Raw genomic sequence first — 11503 nt, forward strand, 5'->3', positions numbered from 1 at the left:
TAATGTTATATATACACAATTATTATTTGTGTAAACGCGACAAAAAAATATAAGGCAAACACAATTAGATATAACTGTTTTGTTAATGACATGTGGGTAGCTATATATTTAGAGTGAACCGGAGTATATATAAGAGATTAGTGAGGGTTGGGGGTATTATTATCTATCAAGTCCTGGTAGAGGGTGCGGCCCGCCTGTACCAACATGTTCCCACATGAATGGCTCGGAAATACATTCACAAACCTCGACACTAACACTCATATGTACACATGTACGTGTGTGTATACACACATGTACGTGTGTATGTACACACATGTACGTGTGTATGTACACACATGTACGTGTGTATGTACACATGTACGTGTGTATGTACACATGTACGTGTATATACACATATACGTGTTTATGTACACATGTACGTGTCTATGTACACATGTACGTGTTTATTTATTTATTTATTTATATACAAGAAGGTACATTGGGTTAGAGAGAATACATTGCATAGTATTTACAATCTTGTAAAGCCACTATTACGCGCAGCGTTTCGGGCAGGTCCTTAATCTAACCGATAATATTATGTAGGTAAATGCTAGCAAAATTTGTAAAATGTCCCAGCTGTGTCTGGGTACAAGTGACAGGATGAACAACCCAGCGGGTTTTCTTCCTATTGTGGAGTGTTGTACATGCTGCTATGGCGGTGTGTCCACTCACATTTTAGGTCAGCCTAACTTAATATATCATATTTATTCATTACTAACGTATTGCCAGGAAGCTTTCTGAAGTTTGTGTAGTTTGTGGTAATTAGACGGACCCCACTCACAAGATGAGTGGCGCTGCCCAATAAACTCGCCCCTCGGGGCAAAATTTAAAATTTAAGTTAAGTTAACAGGTACATTGTAAGAAAAAATTTAGAGAGATTAGTAGGTATATTAAAGCACACTAATAGCTTTGACTGATAGCAGTGATAGCTTGATTGATAATTTGACAAGATTAAGATTAGATGACAGCAATGATCACAATGGTCAAGTTATATGGCTTAAGTACATAAAGATTGGGGGTTTGGGTAGCACTAGATACAGTGCGAGTTTCAAGCACAAGGTAGGAAACTTTGAAGATGAAATTAGGTACTTTTTGGTTTGTTTTTGAATGAGGCAAAAGTTGGACAGCTTTTCAATTCATTAGGGAGTGAGTTCCATAGACTGGGTCCCTTTATTTGCATAGAGTGTTTACACAGATTAAGTTTGACTCTGGGGATATCAAGGAGATATTTATTTCTGATGTGTTGATAATGGGTCCTATTACATGGCAGGGAGAGTTTCAGAGCAGGATTTGCACTTAAGAACAGTTTTGTAAATGTAAATGGCACAAGATAATGTGTGGAGTGAGGGAGACTATGTTTAGCATGTGTAGGGATTTAAACAGGAAGGGCTGAGTGTTGTCTGAAAGCAGAGTTTGTTATTGTTCTAATAGCAGATTTTTGCTGGGTGATGATGGGCTTGAGGTGGTTTGCAGAGGTTGAACCCCATGCACAGATACCGTATGTAAGATATGGATAGATTAGCGCATAGTATAGTGAGAGGAGAGCAGAGTTTGGAACATAATATCTGATTTTAGAGAGTATAAGAACCGTTTTTGAGACCTTCTTAGTTATGTGTTGTTTGTGGGTGCTGAAGTTGAGTCTCTTGTCTAAGTATAGGCCAAGAAACTTTCCATCATTTTTATTGCTGATGTTAACATTGTCTATATGAAGCTGAATTGCATTAGTTGATTTGCTTCCAAATATGATATAGTAGGTCTTTTCTATGTTAGGTGTGAGTTTGTTGGTTGACATCCATGAGTGGACTTTTTTTTAGTTCATTGTTTATCATGGTTTACAACATTATATAGTGTGTGTGTGGGTTGAGGGGTCCGAGTAAATGAGGGTAGTATCGTCAGCAAATAATATAGGTGTAAGAATGTTAAGAGACATTAGCCAGATCATTGATGTATATAAGAAATATATGAGGTCCTAGGATGCTGCCCTGTGGCACTCCTACGGTTAATGGTAGAGTGGGAGAGGTTATATCATTGATGGCTACACATTGGTGTCTGTCACTAAGATAGGATTGGATATAGTTCAGGGCAAGGCCTCGGACTCCATAACGGTGGAGTCCGAGTAAGACGTAGTTGTGATTAACAGTATCAAAGGCCTTTCTCAGGTCAATGAAGAGTACAATCGGAAACTCATTTTTGTCAAGGGCTGATTAGATTAAGACAAGCAGACTGATAATTGCATCATTGATACTCTTTTGGGAGCGGAAGCCAAACTGACAGAGACTTAGAATATTGAATTTTACGAGAGAGGAGTAGAGGTGTTTGTAGATAATTTTTTCAAATATTTTTGATAATATAGATAGATTTGATATTGGTCTGTAATTGTTTATGTCTGCCGGATTACCTCTGTTATGAACTGGCGTTACTCTTGCTTTTTTAAGGATATCAGGGAAGGTATGACACTAAAGATTTGTTGAACAGCAGAGCTATAGGTGGTGCAAGGGCATGGGAGGCGCTCTTGTATATCATCGATGGAATTTCACTGATGTTCCCAGCTTTGGTTTTTAGTGAGTGTATGATGGACACAACATCTGACGGGCTGACTGGTGAGAGGAGAAGAGAGTTTGGATAGCTGCCTGAGAGATATGTGTTGATATGTGTCTGAGTCTGTGGGATTTTTCTGGCAAGGTTAGCACCAACCGATGAACAGAAGCTATTAAATTCAGTTGCCGTTTCAAGACCTGTTGCAGGTGTACAAACATTTTTTGAAGATTTTTATCTGGTTATGTGAATGTTGTTAAGCTCCTAGAATGTTATAGATGGCTCTCCATGTGCTTTTATTGTTGCCTCTTCTTCTTTGAATCTACTCTCATAATAGGAAAGTTTTGTTTTTCTTATGATACTGATAAGCACTGACGAGTACCTCTTAACTACTTCCTTTGTAACTTGGCCAATCCTAAAGTCTTGTTCATATTCATGTTTCTTGTCGATTGCTTTGAGTATGCCACTTGTGAGCCAGAAATTGTTTAACGTTTAGTTACTTGCTTGGTGAGGAGAGGACAATGAGTGTTGTAAAGGCTTAGAGTTTTGGAATGGAAGAGGTTAGTTAATGAATTTATATCCTGAGTATTATTGAATTCAGATTCCCAGTTTATATTGTGGAGGGCATTTGTGAGATTGTCTATTGCTGCTTCACTGTGTAACCTAAAGGTAAGTTTCTTGTTAGCTGGTGGTGTTATGTCCATGTTCACTACGAGGAAGGTAGGATAGTGGTCAGTTGTTCTGTCAGTGATTATACCAGATGCAAGGGGGAGCTGTTATGTTAGTCCATAAGTGATACAAGGTAATAGCGGATGTTATTATCGGGTGGGCTTGGTGTTGTGGGGATTAGCGTACTGGAGTGCATGCTGTTTAGGAAATAGTCGACTTGGTAGATCAACAGAGTTAATACACATGAATACTGGAACACTTGATGATATATTGAACTTGTACCCAAGACTGGCTATGTAATACATCTGTTATACAATGATGTGATGTAACTATAACCTGAGCTTGTGGAAGCATTTTAATCACCTTCATTGGATAAGTGCTTAATAACACACTAGATTGTATAGTAGCTATCTTACCCTGTCGAAGATTGTATAGTAGCTATCTTACCCTGTCGAAGACTGACTAGTAGCTATCTTACCCTGTCGAAGACTGTATAGTAGCTATCTTACCCTGTCGAAGATTGTATAGTAGCTATCTTACCCTGTCGAAGACTGTATAGTAGCTATCTTACCCTGTCGAAGATTGTATAGTAGCTATCTTACCCTGTCGAAGATTGTATAGTAGCTATCTTACCCTGTCGAAGACTGTATAGTAGCTATCTTACCCTGTCGAAGATTGTATAGTAGCTATCTTACCCTGTCGAAGATTGTATAGTAGCTATCTTACCCTGTCGAAGACTGTATAGTAGCTATCTTACCCTGTCGAAGATTGTATAGTAGCTATCTTACCCTGTCGAAGATTGTATAGTAGCTATCTTACCCTGTCGAAGACTGTATAGTAGCTATCTTACCCTGTCGAAGATTGTATAGTAGCTATCTTACCCTGTCGAAGATTGTATAGTAGCTATCTTACCCTGTCGAAGATTGTATAGTAGCTATCTTACCCTGTCGAAGACTGTATAGTAGCTATCTTACCCTGTCGAAGACTGTATAGTAGCTATCTTACCCTGTCGAAGATTGTATAGTAGCTATCTTACCCTGTCGAAGACTGTATAGTAGCTATCTTACCCTGTCGAAGACTGTATAGTAGCTATCTTACCCTGTCGAAGACTGTATAGTAGCTATCTTACCCTGTGGAAGAAGGAGAGACATGTGTGGAAGCTGGTCAAAACTGCATTTCACTTTTGTAAACACACATTAAAGACACTATGTAAAAGACACCTCGAACACTGTTAATGTAGGATAGACGTAAATCTGTGTAGGGACAGAACTAGCTTGTTTCCTTATGAATAAAGATTATTATTATTATTATTATTATTATTATTATTATTATTATTATTATTATTATTATTATTATTATAGAGAAAATGCATTAGGACTCTTTAAGTGGGGGTTTCCTGCGACCTAGCTTTTGCGCGCCACATACTCTACCACCAGAACACTAGTGGTCTACTAGTAGAGTGGTAGAGTATGGTCTACCACTCTATAGCTAGTATGCACCCCGGCCAGTCTCTGGCCACCCGGGCCAGTCTCTGGCCACCCGGGCCAGTCTCTGGCCACCCGGGCCATCACTGGAGCCTGGCTGACAATCGTCCATCACACAACAGGTAATCTGCTAGTGTAATTATTATACTCCAATACATAGATACATAGGCCAAGTGCAGGATACACCGCTCTATTCCTCTCAACTTTTGACTAACATTTGACAAGTGTAATCTATCAGACCATACACCTGCGTCTATTAACTATCAGACCATACACCTGCGTCTATTAACTATCAGACCATACACCTGCGTCTATTAACTATCGGACCATACAACCAGCACCTATAATCTGGCTCCCGGACCATACAACCAGTTTAGCCCACTAAACTGGCCAGTATGACACTATAGCCCACACAGGGGCCACTAAACTGGCCAGTATGACACTATAGCCCACACAGGGGCCACTAAACTGGCCAGTATGACACTATAGCCCCCACAGGGCCACTAAACTGACCAGTATGACACTATAGCCCACACAGGGGCCACTAAACTGGCCAGTATGACACTATAGCCCACACAGGGCCACTAAACTGGCCAGTATGACACTGTAGCCTCCACAGGGCCACTAAACTGACCAGTATGACACTATAGCCCACACAGGGCCACTAAACTGGCCAGTATGACACTATAGCCCACACAGGGGCCACTAAACTGGCCAGTATGACACTATAGCCCACACAGGGCCACTAAACTGGCCAGTATGACACTGTAGCCTCCACAGGGCCACTAAACTGACCAGTATGACACTATAGCCCCCACAGGGCCACTAAACTGACCAGTATGACACTATAGCCCACACAGGGGCCACTAAACTGGCCAGTATGACACTATAGCCCACACAGGGCCACTAAACTGGCCAGTATGACACTATAGCCCACACAGGGGCCACTAAACTGGCCAGTATGACACTATAGCCCCCACAGGGCCACTAAACTGACCAGTATGACACTATAGCCCACACAGGGGCCACTAAACTGGCCAGTATGACACTATAGCCCACACAGGGCCACTAAACTGGCCAGTATGACACTGTAGCCTCCACAGGGCCACTAAACTGACCAGTATGACACTATAGCCCACACAGGGCCACTAAACTGGCCAGTATGACACTATAGCCCCCACAGGGCCACTAAACTGACCAGTATGACACTACAGCCCCCACAGGGCCACTAAACTGACCAGTATGACACTATAGCCCACACAGGGCCACTAAACTGGCCAGTATGACACTATAGCCCACACAGGGGCCACTAAACTGACCAGTATGACACTATAGCCCACACAGGGCCACTAAACTGGCCAGTATGACACTATAGCCCCCACAGGGCCACTAAACTGGCCAGTATGACACTATAGCCCCCACAGGGCCACTAAACTGACCAGTATGACACTATAGCCCACACAGGGCCACTAAACTGGCCAGTATGACACTGTAGCCTCCACAGGGGCACTAAACTGACCAGTATGACACTACAGCCCACACAGGGGCCACTAAACTGGCCAGTATGACACTATAGCCCACACAGGGCCACTAAACTGGCCAGTATGACACTATAGCTCACACAGGGGCCACTAAACTGACCAGTATGACACTATAGCCCACACAGGGCCACTAAACTGACCAGTATGACACTATAGCCCACACAGGGCCACTAAACTGGCCAGTATGACACTATAGCCCACACAGGGCCACTAAACTGGCCAGTATGACACTATAGCCCACACAGGGCCACTAAACTGGCCAGTATGACACTATAGCCCACACAGGGGCCACTAAACTGACCAGTATGACACTATAGCCCACACAGGGGCCACTACACTGGCCAGTATGACACTATAGCTCACACAGGGGCCACTACACTGGCCAGTATGACACTATAGCCCACACAGGGGCCACTACACTGGCCAGTATGACACTATAGCCCACACAGGGGCCACTACACTGGCCAGTATGACACTATAGCCCACACAGGGGCCACTACACTGGCCAGTATGACACTATAGCCCACACAGGGGCCACTACACTGGCCAGTATGACACTATAGCCCACACAGGGGCCACTACACTGGCCAGTATGACACTATAGCCCACACAGGGCCACTAAACTGGCCAGTATGACACTATAGCCCACACAGGGCCACTAAACTGGCCAGTATGACACTATAGCCCACACAGGGGCCACTAAACTGGCCAGTATGACACTATAGCTCACACAGGGCCCTAAACTGGCCAGTATGACACTATAGCCCACACAGGGGCCACTACACTGGCCAGTATGACACTATAGCCCACACAGGGGCCACTAAACTGGCCAGTATGACACTATAGCTCACACAGGGGCCACTAAACTGGCCAGTATGACACTATAGCTCACAAAGGGCCACTAAACTGGCCAGTATGACACTATATCTCACACAGGGCCACTAAACTGGCCAGTATGACACTATAGCACACACAGGGGCCACTAAACTGGCCAGTATGACACTATAGTCCACACAGAGGCCACTAAACTGGCCAGTATGACACTATAGCACACACAGGGGCCACTAAACTGGCCAGTATGACACTATAGCCCACACAGGGGGCCACTAAACTGGCCAGTATGACACTATAGCCCACACAGGGGCCACTAAACTGGCCAGTATGACACTATAGCCCACACAGGGCCAACTAAACTGGTCAGTATGACACTATAGCACACACACACAGGGCCACTAAACTGGTCAGTATGACACTATAGCACACACACACAGGGCCACTAAACTGGCCAGTATGACACTATAGCACACACACACAGGGCCACTAAGCTGGTCAGTATGACACTATAGCACACACACACAGGGCCACTAAACTGACCAGTATGACACTATAGCACACACAGGGGCCACTAAACTGGCCAGTATGACACTATAGCACACACAGGGGCCACTAAACTGGCCAGTATGACATTATAGCACACACACACAGGGCCACTAAACTGGCCAGTATGACACTATAGCACACACACACAGGGCCACTAAACTGGCCAGTATGACACTATAGCACACACACAGGGCCACTAAACTGGCCAGTATGATACTATAGCACACACACAGGGCCACTAAACTGGCCAGTATGACACTATAGCACACACACAGGGCCACTAAACTGGCCAGTATGACACTATAGCACACACACAGGGCCACTAAACTGGCCAGTATGACACTATAGCACACACACAGGGCCACTAAACTGGCCAGTATGACACTATAGCACACACACAGGGCCACTAAACTGGCCAGTATGACACTATAGCACACACACAGGGCCACTAAACTGGCCAGTATGACACTATAGCACACACACAGGGCCACTAAACTGGCCAGTATGACACTATAGTACACACACAGGGCCACTAAACTGGCCAGTATGACACTATAGCACACACACAGGGCCACTAAACTGGCCAGTATGACACTATAGCACACACACAGGGCCACTAAACTGGCCAGTATGACACTACAGCCCACACAGGGCCACTAAACTGACCAGTATGACACTATAGACGTCACACTACACAGGGGCCACTAAACTGACCAGTATGACACTATAGCACACACACAGGGCCACTAAACTGACCAGTATGACACTATAGACGTCACACTACACAGGGGCCACTAAACTGGCCAGTATGACACTATAGACGTCACACTACACAGGGGCCACTAAACTGACCAGTATGACACTATAGACGTCACACTACACAGGGGCCACTAAACTGACCAGTATGACACTATAGCACACACACAGGGCCACTAAACTGGCCAGTATGACACTACAGCCCACACAGGGCCACTAAACTGACCAGTATGACACTATAGACGTCACACTACACAGGGGCCACTAAACTGACCAGTATGACACTATAGCACACACACAGGGCCACTAAACTGACCAGTATGACACTATAGACGTCACACTACACAGGGGCCACTAAACTGGCCAGTATGACACTATAGACGTCACACTACACAGGGGCCACTAAACTGACCAGTATGACACTATAGACGTCACACTACACAGGGGCCACTAAACTGACCAGTATGACACTATAGCACACACACAGGGCCACTAAACTGACCAGTATGACACTAAAGACGTCACACTACACAGGGGCCACTAAACTGGCCAGTATTACACTATAGACGTCACACTACACAGGGGCCACTAAACTGACCAGTATGACACTATAGACGTCACACTACACAGGGGCCACTAAACTGACCAGTATGACACTATAGACGTCACACTACACAGGGGCCACTAAACTGACCAGTATGACACTATAGACGTCACACTACACAGGGGCCACTAAACTGACCAGTATGACACTATAGCACACACACAGGGCCACTAAACTGACCAGTATGACACTATAGACGTCACACTACACAGGGGCCACTAAACTGACCAGTATGACACTATAGACGTCACACTACACAGGGGCCACTAAACTGACCAGTATGACACTATAGACGTCACACTACACAGGGGCCACTAAACTGACCAGTATGACACTATAGCACACACACAGGACCACTAAACTGACCAGTATGACACTATAGACGTCACACTACACAGGGGCCACTAAACTGGCCAGTATGACACTATAGACGTCACAATACACAGGGGCCACTAAACTGTCCAGTATGACACTATAGACGTCACACTACACAGGGGCCACTAAACTGTCCAGTATGACACTATAGACGTCACACTACACAGGGGCCACTAAACTGTCCAGTATGATGTTGCAGTCCTACATCATACAACAGTCTCTATATCATACAACAGTCCCTACATCATACAACAGCCCCTACATCATACAACAGCCCCTACATCATACAACAGTCCCAACATCATACAACAGCCCCTACATCATACAACAGTCCCAACATCATACAACAGTCCCAACATCATACAACAGCCCCTACATCATTAAGACCTATCTACTTCTGGAGGGTTATTAAGACCTATCAACCTCTGGAGGGTTATTAAGACCTATCAACCTCTGGAGGGTTATTAAGACCTATCAACCTCTGGAGGGTTATTAAGTCCTATCAACCTCTGGAGGGTTATTAAGACCTATCAACCTCTGGAGGGTTATTAAGACCTATCAACCTCTGGAGGTTTATTAAGTCCTATCAACCTCTGGAGGGTTATTAAGTCCTATCAACCTCTGGAGGGTTATTCAGACCTATCAACCTCTGGAGGGTTATTAAGACCTATCAACCTCTGGAGGGTTATTAAGACCTATCAACCTCTGGAGGTTTATTAAGTCCTATCAACCTCTGGAGGGTTATTAAGTCCTATCAACCTCTGGAGGGTTATTCAGACCTATCAACCTCTGGAGGGTTATTAAGACCTATCAACCTCTGGAGGGTTATTAAGACCTATCAACCTCTGGAGGGTTATTAAGACCTATCAACCTCTGGAGAGTTATTAAGACCTATCAACCTCTGGAGAGTTATTAAGACCTGTCAACCTCTGGAGGGTTATTAAGACCTATCAACCTCTGGAGGGTTATTAAGACCTATCAACCTCTGGAGGGTTATTAAGACCTATCAACCTCTGGAGAGTTATTAAGACCTATCAACCTCTGGAGAGTTATTAAGACCTGTCAACCTCTGGAGGGTTATTAAGACCTATCAACCTCTGGAGGGTTATTAAGACCTATCAACCTCTGGAGGGTTATTAAGACCTATCAACCTCTGGAGGGTTATTAAGACCTATCAACCTCTGGGGGGTTATTAAGACCTATCAACCTCTGGAGGGTTATTAAGACCTATCAACCTCTGGAGGGTTATTAAGTCCTATCAACCTCTGGAGGGTTATTAAGACCACCACAATAGCTTATACTGACCAACCAGAAAGTACCCTGTGAGCCCTGACCATAGTCCGTGACGAATATAAATTCTGAGTGTATATACACCAAGAAGCGTTACCTGTGGCAGGTGGCTACCGTTACCTGTGGCAGGTGGCTACCGTTACCTGTGGCAGGTGGCTACCGTTACCTGTGGCAGGTGGCTACCGTTACCTGTGACAGGTGGCTACTGTTACCTGTGACAGGTGGCTACCGTTACCTGTGACAGGTGGCTACCGTTACCTGTGTCAGGTGGCTACCGTTACCTGTGACAGGTGGCTACCGTTACCTGTGACAGGTGGCTACCGTTACCTGTGGCAGGTGGCTACCGTTACCTGTGACAGGTGGCTACCGTTACCTGTGGCAGGTGGCTACCGTTACCTGTGACAGGTGGCTACCGTTACCTGTGGCAGGTGGCTACCGTTACCTGTGACAGGTGGCTACCGTTACCTGTGGCAGGTGGCTACTGTTACCTGTGGCAGGTGGCTACCGTTATCTGTGGCAGGTGGTTACCGTTACCTGTGGCAGGTGGCTGCCGTTACCTGTGACAGGTGGCTACCGTTACCTGTGACAGGTGGCTACCGTTACCTGTGACAGGTGGCTACCGTTACCTGTGACAGGTGGCTACCGTTACCTGTGACAGGTGGCTACCGTTACCTGTGGCAGGTGGCTACCGTTACCTGTGGCAGGTGGCTACCGTTACCTGTGACAGGTGGCTACCGTTACCTGTGACAGGTGGCTACCGTTACCTGTGACAGGTGGCTACCGTTACCTGTGGCAGGTGGCTACCGTTATCTGTGGCAGGTGGCTACCGT

The 11503-nt window shown here is 45.3% G+C and overlaps 1 protein-coding gene across 1 annotated transcript in view; it reads right to left on the reverse strand.

The window, feature by feature from the left end:
* The window catches only part of LOC123753629 (uncharacterized), a gene marked incomplete at its 3' end in the record, with an annotated part of 181328 nt that overhangs the window by 165675 nt on the left and 4150 nt on the right, over positions 1 to 11503 (reverse strand).

This window comes from Procambarus clarkii, chromosome 40 (genome assembly GCF_040958095.1).
Source record: "Procambarus clarkii isolate CNS0578487 chromosome 40, FALCON_Pclarkii_2.0, whole genome shotgun sequence".
Lineage (NCBI taxonomy): Eukaryota > Metazoa > Arthropoda > Malacostraca > Decapoda > Cambaridae > Procambarus > Procambarus clarkii.